General features: G+C 40.4%; 1 long non-coding RNA gene across 3 annotated transcripts in view; it reads right to left on the bottom strand.

Moving 5' to 3' along the window:
- Positions 1-17,865, bottom strand: part of LOC138684823 (uncharacterized) — a 99,645-nt gene extending 81,780 nt beyond the window's left edge. Inside the window, exons 1-2 of one of the 3 annotated variants that reach the window (XR_011324126.1) lie at positions 17,677-17,865; positions 17,381-17,522 (exon numbers count right to left, since the gene is read on the bottom strand). This is a non-coding gene — a long non-coding RNA (uncharacterized lncRNA). Of the gene's footprint in view, positions 1-17,380 lie in introns of all 3 variants that reach the window. The other 2 variants (XR_011324124.1, XR_011324125.1) reach the window with 2 other exon arrangements.
- Positions 17,866-17,878: the final 13 nt, after the last annotated feature.

The following is a 17,878-nucleotide window of genomic DNA, read 5'->3' as shown; positions in this document are numbered from 1 at the left end:
TTACAGTCAGTGGGAGTTTTGCCATCGCCTTTCTTGAAACAAGGCTTGACACGAGCGGAGCAAACAATGGGAAAACAGGAGCCAAACCCTGGGCTGCGAAGCCCATGGAAAGTTTCCATAGCTTTAACTGGCACCCAGTCCTGGTCTCCTAAAATAATAACTTTCACTGTACCTGTTCTTCATATGCAAAGCACAGCTTTTATACTTGCAAACATATACATAAAAAAATACAATATATAGATATATAAGTATACATATTCTTTTTTTCTTTTTGTAGCAAAGATAAAATCTGTGAGCTAGCATTGCTAACAGTGCCTTCAGATTTTCTGAAATCTAATGCCTATCCCAAATGTTAAATCTTTATTATCGTTGTCTGTTTTAAGTGGAGCATATAATTTTCCAACTGGTCTGCCTGCTTCAAAGAGCTTATGCTTGAAAATACAAAAAAAAAAAAAAAAAAAGCAGAAACAGAAGAACGGAAATAAGATAAAAGAGAGAAAAAAAACAGAAATATTGGTTGTTGCCAAGTGCCCCCCAAATCTCAGATGTCAGAAATTTTAAAGGTCTTAGAATAGCTATAACCCTCAAGATTTATATAAAACGAACTAAACATATTCTGTAAAATTGGAAGAGCAGGAAAACTGTTCTACAAGTTATGTTACAACTGCTAATCTTCTATTTTCTAAAACGTTTAATATACTCAGTTCACACAGTGTGTGTAGTATACATATATATGCATTATTAAAAAGTAAAGATAAATTACAGTGTAATTAAGACCTTATGGTTCAATTTTAGATCAACATGAGAAATGGAGTCACTGAGCACAGTACCTTCACACTTTTAATAAAGTGGAAGGTGATAATATGACTTTGTGGAGAGGACAAAATTGCTGGAGAGTTATTCTTTTATAATGGCTTTCTTATATTCTAATGGAAACTAACAGAGAAATCTACAGGAAATTAATTTACACTTGGCTTAGGAATTCAAATTGAGGTTAGGGAACAACGAACCTACATCTAACAGTTTGTCGTCATCTTTTGAGCAGTGCCTGAGCCTGGCCTCCCTGTACATAAGCAGCATCAAGTCTTTAAGTGTGGCTCCAGTACAAGCCAATGTTACCCATTGGAGTGCGTACAGCTCCACGTGCCTGGGCGTATGGGAATGTTTAGCGCAATGTCAGGTGCTCCTGGCTGAGGGCCACCCCATCCAAGGGCCAGCCCCGTGGATGCACGATGGGATGCTCCACGCTTCCAGCTGGCTCCTGCCCACCACCAAAGTCGGCGTAACCCAGGCTACTCACAGGAGGGCAAGGTTACTCACCGGCTTAGGCAAATCTGCCTCGTAAACTCTTTGCACCTCAGCTGTTTCTGAAAGCATGGCTTTGTGGTTATGAATGTTATGGCAGCCTCCGTCCACATACCGTCTTTATATAGTTCTGACAACATGTTGGCATTACTTCATAGCTTACCTTTTTTGCCTGCATTTCTTTTAGCAAGCTCTAGCACCTCATTGTTTGCTAGAGCATTTATTATAATCTGAAGCCAGGTCAGAGAGCCTGCCAGACCTCTTTGCAGCAGAGCTGTATGCTTTGGACCTGGGTCACAGAGCTGTTTGCACTTCCAACAATTGGTTGCATCAAGCTGTGTTGAAACACTGCGAAACATACCACATCAGGGTTTTTGTTTTTTTCATTCTGCCCTCAATTCCTCTCTTCAGTCCTTCCCTACCTCTTCCAGAGAGCAGCAAGTCATTTGGCAAGTTTTGAAATTAGTTTTCATTCTTTGGCTTTCACAGTTTATGAAGAAATCCTTCTTCTGCCTGGAGTCATTCACAGGAAGGTTATATTTACCGTGATCTTGGGATTTTTCTCAGGACTCATCAGTTGACACTCAACCTTCATAGCTCTCCTGACCTTGCAAGTACAACCTTACATCAGGTAACAAAACGCTTGACCCACTTTTCTGAGCACAATAGCAGATGTAACTTACGTACCTTTGGGTACTTTATTCCATCTTTAATTTAGCTCTAGTTATTGCCTCCTAGTCATTTAATTATTCTATTGACCATCTAGAAATATGGGCTAATTAAAGGAAGGGAAGATGATAGTGAAATCCCCCATGCCCAGAATACTACCAGGAGCAGTGAGTGCCTCTTTGCTATTCTTCATGGTTTCCCGCAGTAGTGTTTGACTACTTATGGGGCATGACATTTCAAACTATGGGAAAGAGAAAACAAATTCTCTAGGGCTGAATCATCATATCTGGAAACACAAGTAACGTCCAATTTACATGAACTGCATTCATAAATCTGAATTACACACTGTATAAAGAGACACTTATCCAGTATATGCTGGTAGGAACAGATAAATGAAGCAAGGAGGGGTTCCAAATGGAAAGCTGCAACCTAGAGGAAAAGAAATGGCACATTTGTTGTTTCTGACTAGTTTCATTTTTTGTAACAGAAATGAACACAAGACCTTTATCTGAGATGACTATCTTAGAGAGTACGTTGCCAGAGGGTTCGGCTGATCACACAGACTTTGCCCGCACAAGAGTTCCCGTTGAAGACAAACGTTGGATCAGATGAAAATTGTGCCTTGGTTGCACGAGGCTCTGTACCTGCCAGGTGATTTTAAAAGCATGTGTAACCAAAGGGGTTTTGCTTGTGGAGCACTGAATACAAAACAGGAGAATTCAGTTGCTGGGAAAGGTAGGTGTCCTCTGCTGCTCCTTTCCTCTTACAGGAAAATGTAATCACTAAATCCTACCCTCTTGCAAGAAAACTTAATAATGAATCCAGCTTTTTTCTTCTTTTTTTTTTTTCTTTTCATTTGCATAAAGCCATAAATCCCACGTATCCCATTTTTCTGGGCTGCAGAGTACCATGTTGGATATCACTAAACACAATGGAAGATTCATAGAGATTGCTTAACGCTTCAATGGGATCCACTCTTCTGGTAACATCTCCCTGCACTCTTTGCCCAGGAAGGTGACAATTTACTGCACAGAGAGCAAAGCCATCCTGAATGAGCACCTATGTACGTCTATCATCCGGGACAAAAAGTGTTTCCCATAATCCCTGGTAGCCCTCTTGCAACAAAGACCTATTTTTATAACACCTCTAAATACCTTCAATACTGCCATTTAATTATGCTCAGAGATTAGGCCCTGATCCTGCAAGCTCAAGCCCCATCACACACACTGAGTGTTTAATTCTGTTGAGGTTCCTATCGTAACCACATCTAACCAAGTATTCGGCTTTCCATTAAACCAGTGAGATGTTAGGAGCCCTAACAGGAGTTGGAAACGTGAATGCCTGTCTGGATCTGAGCCAAGTACCTTCCAATATAGCATTAAGTAACACGACTAACATCTGTCCTCAGCAGAAGGCAACGGCACATAGAACTTTTCTGAATGGTGGCCTAAAATAGCAGTAGTTGTCAGAGTTTTCTCTCCATCACATTTCCATTGTTGGTAACTAGTATATTTTTAAGGTGAAAGGATATGAAGCCTATTTCTTCTATGCAAGCGTATAGAAGAACCAGAATGATATAGAAAGCAGCAAAAAGAAAGGTCAGAGATAGGAAACAGCTTCCATAAAATGAACAGATGTATAGATAAGGATTCCTTAATCGTGGAAAAAAGTTACTAAAAAGGTTGTCATGGTTTAACCCCAGCCAGCAACTAAGCACCACGCAGCCGCTCACTCACTCCCCCCCTATCCAGTGGGATGGGGGAGATAATCAGGAAAAGAAGTAAAACTCCTGGGTTGAGATAAGAACGGTTTAATAGAACAGAAAAGAAGAAACTAATAATGATAATGATAACACTAATAAAATGACAACAGTAGTAATAAAAGGATTGGAATGTACAAATGATGCGCAGGGCAGTTGCTCACCACCCGCTGACCGACACCCAGCCAGTCCCCGAGCGGCGAATCCCTGCCCCCCCCACTTCCCAGTTCCTAAACTAGATGGGACGTCCCATGGTATGGAATACACTGTTGGCCAGTTTGGGTCAGGTGCCCTGGCTGGGCATGAGAAGCTGAAAAATCCTTGACTCTAGTCTAAACACTACTGAGCAACAACTGAAAACATCAGCGTTATCAACATTCTTCACATACTGAACTCAAAACATAGCACTGGACCAGCTACTAGGAAGACAGTTAACTCTATCCCAGCTGAAACCAGGACAAGGTACATGACAGAAGACTGTAAAATCATAAGTAGAATGGAAAAGGTAAATATTGAATGAGTCGTCACTGTTACTCCCAGTAGAAGATTGAGAAGGAGGACATGATTTGATGATACTAGGTCAAAAATTGAAAACAAACATGAGCAGGTACTTTTTTTGCATGGCTTGCTGTTAAACTGTGGAGCCTCCTGCCACAAGATATTGTGGTATACATAAGGTCAAAACACAGTTGGAGATATGCCTGGAAGAAATGCAAACACATGCTGGTGGCCCAGGCAGTCTGGCAGCTGCCAGCCACTGGAAATGGGAGTACATGCCAGGGAGGTATCACTGCAGCCTGGCTCCATTCGGATGCTCGTCCAAAAAAGTCCACTGTTGACAGTGTCAGAGACAGAATATGGAGATACGTGGGCATTTTTGATGTTTGATGTGGTAAAGCTGTTCTTCTGTTCTCATATTACGTATGTATGAAAATCACCAGAAACATCAATGGAAACTTCCTAATCTCATCATAAGGTTAAATCTGGTGTATTTGTAGCCTTCTTTTCTCTTTCCCAAAGAATCTGCTCAGAGGTATCACCACCATTTTTTTCTCCAGCAGACTTTAGCAGTTTTTCAATGTATTAATATTTCTTTGTGCAAAACTTTTGCCCTTTTCTTTATGAATAGGTCATTAATGTTTACAAAAAGTTGGAAAAGGCTTCTTTTCAAGGGCCAAATCTGCCTACTTTTTCATTTCTGAGGTGCAAAGCTATGAGTGGTCTATTGTGGAAAACAGCTTACAAAGGCTTTGCAAATGCAAATGAAATAAAGTAAATTTGTCCCTAATTTGTTAATAGGGATAGAGGAACAACATAAATTTGCAATTTTAAAAATTAAAAAGGGGTGTGTGAAAATTTTTATGGCCAGGGCAGCTTCCAAAGGGAAATTGGAGCCAAAGAGGAATTTTAAAACATAATATAACTAAATCAAGGAAACAAAAAAGTTCCTTTTCACTTACACAGAAGCCTTGTTGAAAGAGAAATACTTGTGGGACATGAGGAATGAAAAATGTCAGCATGCAACTGCCCAGGCTTGCCCGATTTGTAGCTCCCACATCATGGCAATTGCTAAGAGTGTTGTAAAAGAGCCTCTTTGTCTCTGGAGAAAGTATTGCTTTCAAAGACAAGAAAAATCCACAAGCAACCTCTCACTTTGACACACAGGTCATGACATTAAAAGAATAATGTGAAGAATCACAAACCACCAGTTTCAGTTAGGAAAGCAAATGGCTTAGTAGGAGGGAGGGAGTTTGATTTAAGTTATGATCTGCTAACTCTCTGTTTACATATATCTAGCTCCTTCCTAAAAAAAACCAGGCACCTAGTAAAGTCCTTCAGAATGACCCAAAAGAGACAAAATCCTTGAGCTGAGTCAACAAAGTCAACAATTTGCAAAGGGGGAGGCTAGAACAATACCACTTTTAAAAAGAGGTGGGGTTATTTTGCCATTTCTGCTAAGGTTTGTAAAAGCAAAATTTCACTGCAGAAGGGAGATGCCAGCGTCACAAGCCAGTGCTGCAGTGATCCAGACACTGGAATGAGCACATTTCCTGGCGGGCGATTTGGTAAGTTAGAGATCGTGTAGCAAACCTGCCAAAGGGAAAGGGGGGGGAGCGAGAGGGCACCGTGCCAGCGGAGCTGGCGCACAGTCCCACCTCTGACGTGGGAAGAGTTGACAGGTTTATGAATTTCGTCATTTTGCCAGAATCAACCTCAGCAACTGGTTTTGCTTGAAATGCTTAGAAAATCATGGTTCTGGCAAGACAAAACAGTATGGTATTTCCTTGCCCAGAGCTAAGAAGCGGCAAACCTATCTTGATGGGCACGTTCCTTAACGAGACATTTTGAGCTGCATCCCTTCCGTCTGCTGACACTGGAGATGGTAGCAATAACGCCGGGGCTGTTTCCTCTGTGCCCTGTTCGCTACACTGCAATTAGAGAAAACTGCTGAAAACTGAAGGGAGAAGGAGAGGGGCCCTTAATTCAGCAAAGCCCTCTATGCAAACCAGAAGCGAATTTTTAAGGAAAGGGGGAACTTGGGTTTTTTTTAAAGTCCTTGAAAGTCTGAAATTTTCAGCTTAGCTTGTGAACTGGATCTGAGACTCGCACTTATGAGCAAATGCATAGGTGTAGGTCTATAGTTCGGGCTAAAATACACCCCCAATTGCACTTCTTACTGGAACTCCCCTATCAGGTCTGCAGTGGGTTCAGAAACTCTGGCTGCTTCTCTGAGTGACTGTAACGTAAAAAAGGCATGAAGATATCTTTGGAGTGCTGAGCAACGGGGTATTTCCAGAGCAGAAACCCCAAATGCAGGCAGCCTACAAAGTTTTAGTAAACTCTCAAGTTCTGACAAGAAAAGCAGAAAGGATGACGTTGTCTGAAGAGTTGCCAGAGGGAGCAGTTGAAAAGCAGCCCTTCTGAGATATTTTTGGAATTACAGTAGCATACGACACTGACAAAACTCAAAGCTTTTATTATTGTTGTTGTTGTTACTATTATGATTTGTAAGAATGAAATTCACCTCCTGGCAGGTAGCCTGGAAAAGGCCATGAAACCACTTAGTCTTAGTCCTGAGCCCTTTGAGAGGCGCAGTCAGAGGACTCCATCCTGCAGACCACAATCACCATATGCAGCCGGCGCTCCCATAATTACCTTCAGCCTATGGATACTTCTCAGTCTGAGCTGATTTTCCCGGCTGTGGGTCTGAACCACATGAAAAAACGGAGATGCCACTGTTCTTGGTATTCAGTGTAAAATTAATTAAAAATGCCACAGAGATGGTCACTTTCACCAGGCAATCAGCAGATTATCTCTGGACACTTCAGAGAAATTATTCCCCACTTCAGGGGAAATTATTTGGTTCATCACTGATTAACTGGCTACCTAATTTGTATGGCTATTTTGACTGGAAATTAGTTTCTCTGTTTCAGAAAAGGATACAATAAGTAAGTAGATATATTTGAAGGTTTGAGCTCATGGAATCCAGATTTGATGCCAAAATAGGTATCTGTGCATTCCTGGAAGTATTGTAGGAAAAGAACTGAGAAGGAGTCAGGAAGCCATAGATTAGTGAATCTGATCTCTGTGGTAGACAAGATCTTTCCGAAGTTAATAAGGAATGAGATCACAAAACATCTGAAGAATGTTTTGTTTCTTTGTTTTTTTAAAGGAAGAAAAAGAAGGGGGAAAGAAAAAGGAACTTTGTCACCATGGCTTCAAAAATGGGAATGGTTGAAAAATTTGGTGTGAATTTTTGAGGAAGTGACAAGAAAGGACTCAAAACTGAAATAGTAAAATCTTCTACATGGCATCCTAAAAATAATACAAAGCTCACAGTACAGAAATCCGGGAGTTTCAGTAGAAAGGGCAGAAGTATGTAGTAACCACAACACTATCCAAGTATATTATAAAAAGCGTGAACTTTCTGAGAGCAGAGGGGGGTTTCCAGCTTTCAGTCAAGGAGACCAAACCTCACTCACTGAAGCTGGCCTCTGTGAAGTATCTTCTCAGCCAGTAGAAAGGATCCCTCATGCACAGCTTAGATGCTGTGACAAGCAGGCAAAAGTAAAATATAAAATATTGATATAAATTTCCATTGAATAAAAGAAGCAGCAGCCACAGCTTTATTGCTAACCCTATAGTAAAGCCCATCTCCCTTTTATAGTGCCATATTTCTAAGGAAAGCCACATGGTAGCATGCAGCAGATTCCCACTCCTTCTTCATAGTAAATTCTTAAATAGAAAGACAAGGATGATTTTAAAGAACTAAAGGGAGTTCCAGTTGGAAACAGACAACTGTCTTTAAATGCATGCAGCTGAAAGCTAATTTTTTTGTTTTACAAGTACAGCAGTATGATCTGGCCAAAGCATCAAGACCTGACTTCTCTTCTCCAGCGTGGCCCATGCTCATCTTTATGTCTTGCCAACTACTGCCACCTCTCAGCATTTCTGGTTTTCCATGTGTATTTCAGTGTTGGTTGCTTACTCCCTAAATCAGTCTGAAAACTACAGGTGACAAACAGTGTTCAACAGATGCAGTAGTATAACTCTACTGGCATTTCTGGTTGACTTAATTAGGCGTCCTGTGTAAGGAAGGGGTGCATTTTTTAACCTCTGGCTTTTGTACCTTCCCTTTTCCTTGTAAACCCCTTGATTTAAAACAAGCCATTAGACAAAGCAGGATACTACATCTGGGCAGATGACTCAGCAGAAGAACTGGCAGGAAGGCAGAAATTATTAATTTAAACACATAATATAAGGTCAAGCTCATGATTACAAAAGCTTGATTTACTTTGATCTCTGCTGAGAAGATCGCAAGAGGTGCCCTGCAAGAGCTTGGCTCTGCTGTAACAACTTGCCATGAACAAAGCTCTTGCTCTACGAGGAGCCCCGGTGTTTCAGACAACGCTGCTGTGACCAGAATTCATTTTCAACTGGAGAGAAGGGAGAGTAAAATCATCATCTTAGCTCTGCATAACTTTCCTGAAAGGGATACAGAGGAGCAAGGTGTATAGGGTATCCACAGATTGCATATGTTTACAAGGCAGTATGGGTATCAGAAGACAAAAATTAGTTTGGAGGTAAGAGAAGCTGTTTTTCTTTCCCCAACAGTGATTGGAGGCAAGGTAGTCTTTTCATATTCGATCCAGTATTTTCATTTGAGTTTTTCAAATTTGCTCCATAATAATAATAATAATAATAATAATAATAATAATAATAATAATAATAAAAAACACCCAAAAGAGGTCCCAGGAAACTACAGGCCCGTTAGTCTTGCTCCAGTAAGACTTCAGAAAGTCATGGAACAAGTTGTCCTAGAAACTGTACAAGACAAATGAAGCAGGTGATTGGGAAAAGCCAAAGTGGATTTACCAAAGGTAAATCATGCCAGAGTGACCTGATCACCCTCTACAACAACATAACGCTTTCTGTCTGTATGGGGAGAGCAGTGGATGTTATTCACCTGGACTTCAGCAAAGCATTCAACACTGTTTCCCACAGCCTCCTCCCAGATAAACTGGCAAAACACAGACAAGATGGGTGGTCTATGAGATGGGTGGGAAACTGGATCATGGGCCACACTAAGAGAGTGGTGATTGATGGTTTTCACTCAGGCTGGCAGCCTGTCACAGGTGGGGTCCTCCAGGGATCGACACTGGGCCCCACACTGTTCAACAACTTCACAAATGATCTGGACCACAGCATTGACAGCTCCCTCACCAAGTTTGCTGATGACACTAAATTGGGTAGTGAGGTAGATGTGTCAGAAAGGAGAGCCGTCTTACAGAGAGACCAGGACAGGCTGGAAGAGCCGGCAAGCAAGAACTGTATGAAGTTTAACGAGGACAAGTGCAAGGTGCTGCACTGGGCCAACATAATGAAAGAGCCCAGTACAGGCTAGGACCTGTGTGGCAGGGGATCAGCATTGCTGAAAGGGACCTGGGGGTCCTGGTGGACAACAAGGTGACCATGAGTCAGCAGTGCCCCCCTGCAGCAACAAAGGCACATCGGATCCTGGGCTGCATCCGCAGGGGCAGAGATAGAGATGGGATCATCCCACTCTACTCAGCGCTTGTCAAGCTGCACCTGGAGTACCGTGTCCAGTTCTGGCCCCCACAATTCAAGAAAGATGTGGGCAGACTGGAGAGGGTCCAAAGGAGGGCCACAAAGACGATCAGAGGGTTGGAGAACCTGAAGTAGAGAAGAGAAGGCTCGGGGGGACCTCATCACAGTACTCCAGTACTTAAAGGGCAGCTACAAAGAGGACGGAGGCTCTCTCTTCAGAAGGAGCCATGTGGAAAGGACAAGGGGCAATGGGTAATAGTTGCATGGGGAGAGGTTTCATCTCAACATAAAAAAGAAATCTTTACAGTGGGAAAAACCAATCAGTGGAACAACCTCCCCAGGGATGTGGTAGAGTCCCCATTGCTGGAGGTTTTCAAGATGTGATTGGAGAGTGTGCTAGATAATCTCATCTAGGCTCCCTTTCCCATGAAAGGTTGATCTTTCAAGGTCCCTTCCATGATTCTGTGATAATGATTATTGGGAACTGAAAATAGTATCTTGCAGAAAAGGCCTTAAAGGAGACTTTGATTTAATGTTTATTCCTTCTGTTGTATAAGGAAAGAATCCAGTCTTGTTACCTTATCTCTCGGAGCTCATGTGCTTCACCCACTTGTCTCCACTTTCGCTGCATATTATTTATTGTTACCTGCTGGTAGTGTGTCTCCATCACAGTTGTAGTAAGGGTTGTAGGTGCTCTCAAAGCAAATCTCCCAATAGTTCCCATTTTCTGTGCTTTGGTTCACACTGTAATCTGGATGACCTGAACTCCTTTTGGACGAAACTGAATCCTATTCATCCTGTAAATGGGATGCAACTGAATCCTATAAATCAGTGGAAAGGAAAGAAATCAAAGGGGAGGCTAACACACCAGGCTATGAAATGCAGCAGCTGAGTGAATCACACAGTTAACGGCTGCTGCTTTAGCCAAATGGGCTGGTAACATCTGGCAAAGTGATGGGGCAGTAACCCTGACTCATAATGTCCAAAATCACTCCAGCATAATTCCCACAGTTTTCTTGTCAGCACCCATAATTCCCTTGTTCTTGTAAATCAAAATAAATGATCAATGTCAAACATAAACAGAATATTGGAATCTTTCAGCTGGCTAAAGAAGTGGTGTTTGCTGGGGGGAGGGAGGCAGAATGATTTATTCTACTCTTAGTATGTTCTCTTTAAAGTTGCACCACTGTATTAAATTCTATTTTCTGAAAACAGAAAACAATGAGAAGAGACTTGCAAGAACACAACCAGCTTCCATCTGTGAACAATTTGATACTTGCTTTCGGCAAATTTCTAAGCATTCCAGTTTTAAATAGACTTTGTACCAGTATTCTCACCAGCAACGCTGCAGTGTCGAAATATTCACAGAACTGAGTACAAAATATCACAAACACACTTGGACTGAGAAATGTTTTTTTACATGTGAATGGTTATGCTCATGGTCCCTCAATCACTGTTCCCCTGCTTTTAAGAATATTGTTGGAAATATGACATTGTACCAAACAAATCTAAAAAAAATGGAAGATCAATTGCTTTGAGTTGGTCAGTAGTCAGAAAAACTTTTTCCACTCTAAGCTACAGAAGGACATGCCAGTTGTCCTCAGCTTCATTGAGGACTGTCTCCAATACATCTGAATTCAGTCTATCATGGTAGAAATAACATTAAAAAGTACTATCTTCATCTCCCGTTTGCTTTCTAACATACAATTCAGTAATAATTTTATGTATGATGCAAAGGTCCTTTTAATAGGTCAGTGAGGCTGGTATGGGTCTTTGCTGATATCAAAGCTTTGGATATCTTTCTTTGCTACTGCAAAAGAACATACAATTCCTCTACTTTTTTTTTTTTTTTTTTTAACAAAAATCAAAGGTGAGTGGTTACTCTGAGCAGGAGCTGGAGGTTGGAGAAATGTCTTAGAAAAAGCATGCCCTCTGGCCCTGTACTTCATGGCTTCCAAGCTTGGAGGTGTTGACTTCATTCTGTCTTGTTTCAAGACAGAAAAAAAGTTTAATTTATTCCAGAATCCAAATAGTCAACTATTGCCAGTGCAGATAAGGATCTTATACAAAGGGAGTATGTTTTAGAAGCAAGACCACACCAGCTAATGATATTCAAACGCCAATGAAGAAGTAAGCCTGCCTCCAACATGCTAACAAGGCTGTTCTGAGTTACGTTCTGTGCCTGTTACAGCAACTGTCAGATAAATAATCTTGTTCCTTTGTTCCTGGTTCACTTTAATCCTCCACCATCCAAATATATTTAAACAGTAACATGATTAGGATAAGGATACACTGCAATATGAGTTGGAAAAGTGCTAAGGCTCCGGAAGCATGCACCATAAATCAAGCATTTAATGATTTAAATCAAGAACTTTAAGCAGCTGCCCCTGGGAAACATTGGGAGAACAGACTGTGCAATGAAGCCTGATGAAAATTAATTTAGTAGGCAAACATTGTTATCTCATGGACTTTATGGGAATCATAAAAGTAAGGTGCTGAACTTTATATTGCATTTTTATGTTCTTATGCTAAGAATGCTTTCTACAGGCCCTACTTCTTTTATTTAATAAGTAGAGTACAAACCCTGTTACCTTAGGCAAAAGTTAATTTGGGAATTTTTTTCTAACTTGGGTGATTAAGCCATGCCTTTCAACTGCTCTTTTGATATCTATGTAACAGGTCCTGACATCTGGAGGTGCCATGCACCTATGCAACACTCAGGGTTGTTCTGTAGAAAATCAAGACTGTTTTATGAAAGGAAGCATGCTCCAGCTGAGAAACCATCCTCTTAAAATTCTCCTTGTGCACGATAAAAGCACAGGCAGTGTAAACATACGCAAGCTGGCACTGCCATCCAGATGTGCACCCCTGCCTTACTGCAGCTCCGTGTCCTGCTCCCTCCATGTCCCAGCACAAACGTTGATTTAGCCACATGACGAAGATCAGAGGAACAATCCCCATTCCAAACTCATTCTTTATTTGCCAGTTTAATGTTAACCTGGGTCAGCTTCCTGTAGGGATGGTGCAGGGGCAGGAATGAGCCGATGGGGGCTGGTAGATATCTTAGCAGCATGACTGAGTTACATTGACTTAAAATGCTCATGATACTACAGCCTTAGTCTTGAAAGTAGAGTGACTCAACAAAACATATAAACCTGATTTTTAGTCCTATGCATCTACAGTGGTATTATGTACACATTACCAAAAAAACCAGCAAAACCCAACAAACAGTGAGTGAGCATATATTTTCCCACAAATCTTAGAAGGTTAGTGGTGGCTCTGCTCCTCTCATCTCTTCAGGGCACAATTAAGGATCAGCAAACTCCCATTGCATGAAGGTGCAGAACTGTTACACAGTACAAGAGGAATCCATTGCAGACTTCAGTTCTTACAGGGCAATGATCTGCCCTACATGAAACGGTAGCACAGGATTCAGGCACCAGTTAAATCCTCCTTAAATCCCTCTTAAAACCTACCATACTGAAAAAAAGAAGGAAAAAGAAAGACACACTAGAAAGCAGGCATATTATATGTTTCTCTATTTATCACACATTGGACACTGTCAAAACCACAAAAGTTTTACCAGGAAAGAATTACGTGATAATCCACTTTATTTTACTCAGAGAATGAGGATTTAGAAGTGGGTTAATATAATCCCTAAAAAACAAAACATGATGTTACAGTTTAGAGTACTTTGTGGTTTAACATCAATTAAGTTTACTTTCTCTAAGTTTGCTTATAATGGTAGGTATTCTTCAGCTCACACTTGTATTTGTGCTCAGAATAAATTTTATCTTAACTCCATTAAAAACAGAGGAAGGAAAATTCAAAAAGAGTGATTGGATAAAAAAGATGTGGTTATGCTCCTCTGTAACAGCCTGTCTGGAATCTGGAGGGAAGGAAAAAGGTTTAAGGAAGAGGCTGATAAGCCAGTCTGCATGCAGACTAGGTAGAATATAGCTATTTTTACACTGCCTTTGCAAACAGCTTCCTAAATAACAAAATATTGTTGCTTTAGAAATATCTAGAGATGTTATTACATTACACCAGTGTACATGCTCAAAATGTGAGATTTAAGGTCTGGGTTCATCCATCCGCATTCTCCAACAACTCCTGGAACTCAGAGATGTAGGTAGATGCTGACTTCCACATTAACAGAGGAAAGAGGTGCTGTAGGCAGTGCATGAGACTGGATTTAGAAAACTCCTGTCTTAACTGAAAATAGTCTGCATCACTTTAAAAAAATTTCTTAACCACTATATGTAAAAAAAAAAAGAAGAGTGGGGGGATAAAGCCTACCTACCTCAAAAAGAGTCATATATCAAACAGAATAATTGTAAATTGCCTTTTTTATCCTCAAGTGATTATGTTCTCTACAGATGTAAATATATAAATCAAGTAATTTCTCTATTATTAATACATTTTAAGAATGTTCCTATCTCAAATGTATTTGTATGCTAAAAGCTTTGTAGTTTCACCTGGATTAAATTGACATTACCATTAAAATAACAGTGCTGTAGTTCTCTACGCAGTAAATTTGCTCTTCACACCTTTCTTCAATCGACAGTGCATGTGGTATTTCTTTCTCACTAGCTCCAGCATGCTCCTGATTGCAACATTTAACATCACTGCTTTCAGTGCAAGGAAGAATCATCAAGAACGAGAGGAAGGTGATAAAAGTTCCAAAGCTGACAGAAAACTAAACCTACAGCTTAGGTAGCCTTGCTCAAATGGAGATTTCTTATTGTTTTCCCTCTAAATCTATAGAGAAGATTAAAGATTGTAGCTTTTATAATTTACATTAATAAAACTGCCACATCTTACATATTATAGAATAATAACATTTAATTTATCTCAAGGAAAAAAAAAAAAAAATTAGAGGTTAAACTACAGCCAGTAAAGCTTCCTAAGATGTCTGCAATACCAATGGAAAATATTTTACTAAAGCATTAATCATAAAAGCATGTAGCTTGCATTTGTATGATTCACGGTCATGCTATCACAGATTCAAGGCCAAGCTAATAAAACAAAAGTGCATTTTTCTCTTTTCTTGTTTATCTGATATGAACATTTCAAGCATATTTAAAGAAAAAGCAGGAGCTGAAGGGAATTATTTAAGTGCAGAGACTAGTATCCATGCATTTGCCTGGATGCACATGGACATACACATGCCTATATAAATCAAGCAGAAGTAATAGAAGCTTTTTTAACATTGCCTTACAAGGTTCTACATTTTGATTACTACATTGTCCAACTTAAACCATTTGTTAATTTAACTTTTCCATAACAGTTATCCAGTGAAGCCCATGTTGAGCAGTTTTGGGAAAATTTCAGCCAAAAAATTAAGTGTTTTTTCTGAGCTAGAGGCTGAGGATACAGATACACACAATCCACTGTCTGCAGACAAGTTTCTGTGCATCAGCTGCACCTTCATGGCTGGGTGAAGCCAAAGCATTTCACTTCTCTGTTGGGTGGGTTAAGCATGCCAACATGCTTAAGAACCACAGCTCTGCAAACACATGGTAACACAGTAAATTGTGAAAACTTGGTCAGGCCCTCTTCCAGAAAAGACAAGTTTGCAGTAAGTGTGATATTTTGCAATACAGAAGATATCTGTGAAAAGGGAGGGATTCTTTTCTCCGTGCCTGCTGGGGACAGATACAGAGTTGTGGGCTAAAATCAAGCAACAGAAGTTTGGGTTAGATGATGGAAAAATATTTTCAATAGTAGTGATGGTAAGCCCTGGAGCAGGTTCTCCTGGGAAGTCATAGAATCTCATTTACTGGAGTATTGTAGGAAGAAGTTACGTAAACATTCCCCGCGAGTGATTCAGGAGTGGCTGGATCTTCCTGGAGGAGGGTTATGAACTACAGGATCTCCCAGGGTCTCTTCCAGACCTACCTTCTAATTCCAAATTAATCTTGATAGAGGTTTCCGCTAAATTTGGTAAAGGTGCCTCTCTCTCTCTGCCAAGACTGAAGTTGGCTTCATGGTAGAAGCTTGTGCTTCTTGACACCATTGAAATAGATATTATGCACCTCTCTCCCCTGCTGATAATATTTCAATTATGCAGGTTTCTTAAACCTCAAACACTGAACTCCTGACAGAGCTTAAGCTGAAAAAAAATAGTCACTCATAATAATCTCATTAGGAAAGTCACATAAACCAAGGGTGTATTTAGCCATCAGCCAAGTCAGAAAAATGTTCCGCCTGAAAGAATACTATGCTCTTCAAATATTTTATAGTTTTGATTTTTTCATGATGATATACTTTGAAGTGCTCAGCTTATCGATGTGTTAGTTGTGATAACTTGGTTGCATGTACCAGGTATACTGACAATGCCTATGGAACTCTGCCTTACACACTGGCATGCCTCATCTCTGTTTTGCAGCCTGATCCAAGAATACAATTTAAAAATAATTTTTCTCAAGAAAATCAGAAGTGAGAGGGTACTGAAATATGTGCTCTGGCCTCTGAAATTGTTTGGTAAGGATTCGTGATTCAAAGCAGGGAACAAGAAGCACCACGTTCTCCCTAGATATTCTGCTTCAAATGTTGGGATGGTTGATGCTAACAGGAGCAAATGAGCTTTTACAAGAGTGGCAGATGCCAGCCAGCAAGTCTAAAACAGGAACCCACTGCACCAGGAACCCACTCAGAAAAAATCATCTCTGGATGGAAACGGATGCTGCAGATCTTAGGGCCTAAGTATTATTCACATTACAGCCAGCTTACATCAAACCCTTTGTAAAAATTAGGACATTCCAAGAAATACACAGACATTTAGGACAAATACTCACAATTTAGGACATTTATAGAAGTACACAAACTTTCATAAAAGTCAAGGTATCATCTGATTCTTTAGTCTGCACTTTCCGATCAGGTAAGGGATTTGGCTTCCTTTCATCTCCCAGGATCTCCAACAGCTCTCTCAGTTCCCTTCTAAGTATCAATAAACCCATTTTAATGACAGAAGGCTAAGGGACAGGAAAAGGAAGAGATCATAACCACAGTTCATATGGTAAATCTGTGACACACCAAGGAACAGACGTAGGTTAATGCTAAAACAATGAGATTTTTCTAGGACAAATTCACTTTCTAAATGATGTTCTCTTTTTTTTTTCTTTAAACACTCAGTTCTCTCTAAACTGCTACACTTTTCATTTTCAGTTATAATTATTGAATATTACAACTAGATGGTTATTACTAACAGCATCAACATTAGCAACATTCATTGCCTGAATTTTACTTGCACCTGAAGGTACAAAGTCATGTGAGATGCAGTATATACACATATAGCGAGGGCTAATTCCTGTTATGAGAAATTTACTGTCTAATTACACAGAAACAAGGGAAGATTAATCTTGAACACAGTCCCACAGTTAATCTCTGGCAGAGTGAGGAATCCATTACAGACCTACTGGATCCCTGCCCAGTGTTCTCCTCACTAGCCCATTTCTCCCACCACGTTTACCCCTTGTTAAGCACATCTAAGTAAAGGATCACACAGACTGCTAATAAATTTTTGGCTGCTTGAGGTGTTGTAGAGCAATTAAAGTATATCCTGTACAACCTTACCTGGAAGTAACTAGAGTCAGTCTTCATTTTCTAGTAATCTCCACAGGACCGTTGCATATTCAAGGAGCAAAATCTCTTTGCAGTTAAGTATGATCTGTGTGGGTAGAAAACAGCCTGGCCAGTCTGGACACCAAAGAAGAACCTTTGCCATTAGAAAAGAGGACAATAATATGTTTTACTGAACAGTTGTTTGCCTACATTTAGAAAGTAGGCTCAAATCAGCTGTCTACAAAATCTGTCCAGCCACCCAAATTTGCTGGCTTGCAGGGCTCAAAGGCAGCTCTAAAAAACATCACCTAAGCAGAAGCAACAGCACAGTGATGTACTGTCAACAAAAGCTGGAGGAAAACATTGCATTTGCTACGCACTTTTAAAGCTCCTTTAAAAGTGGTGCAAGGTAGTGTGAGGAATAAAGCTAAACTGCCATGTGAAGACAGGCAAAGGAAATTTAACTGTAGCTGGAGTGACGATGACTCATGTTACTACAAAAGCTGTCAG

This window comes from Haliaeetus albicilla, chromosome 3, assembly GCF_947461875.1.
Source record: "Haliaeetus albicilla chromosome 3, bHalAlb1.1, whole genome shotgun sequence".
Taxonomy (NCBI): Eukaryota; Metazoa; Chordata; class Aves; order Accipitriformes; family Accipitridae; genus Haliaeetus; species Haliaeetus albicilla.
The sequence above is the reverse complement of the archived record's forward strand: the minus strand, read 5'-3'. Positions and strand labels throughout refer to the sequence as shown.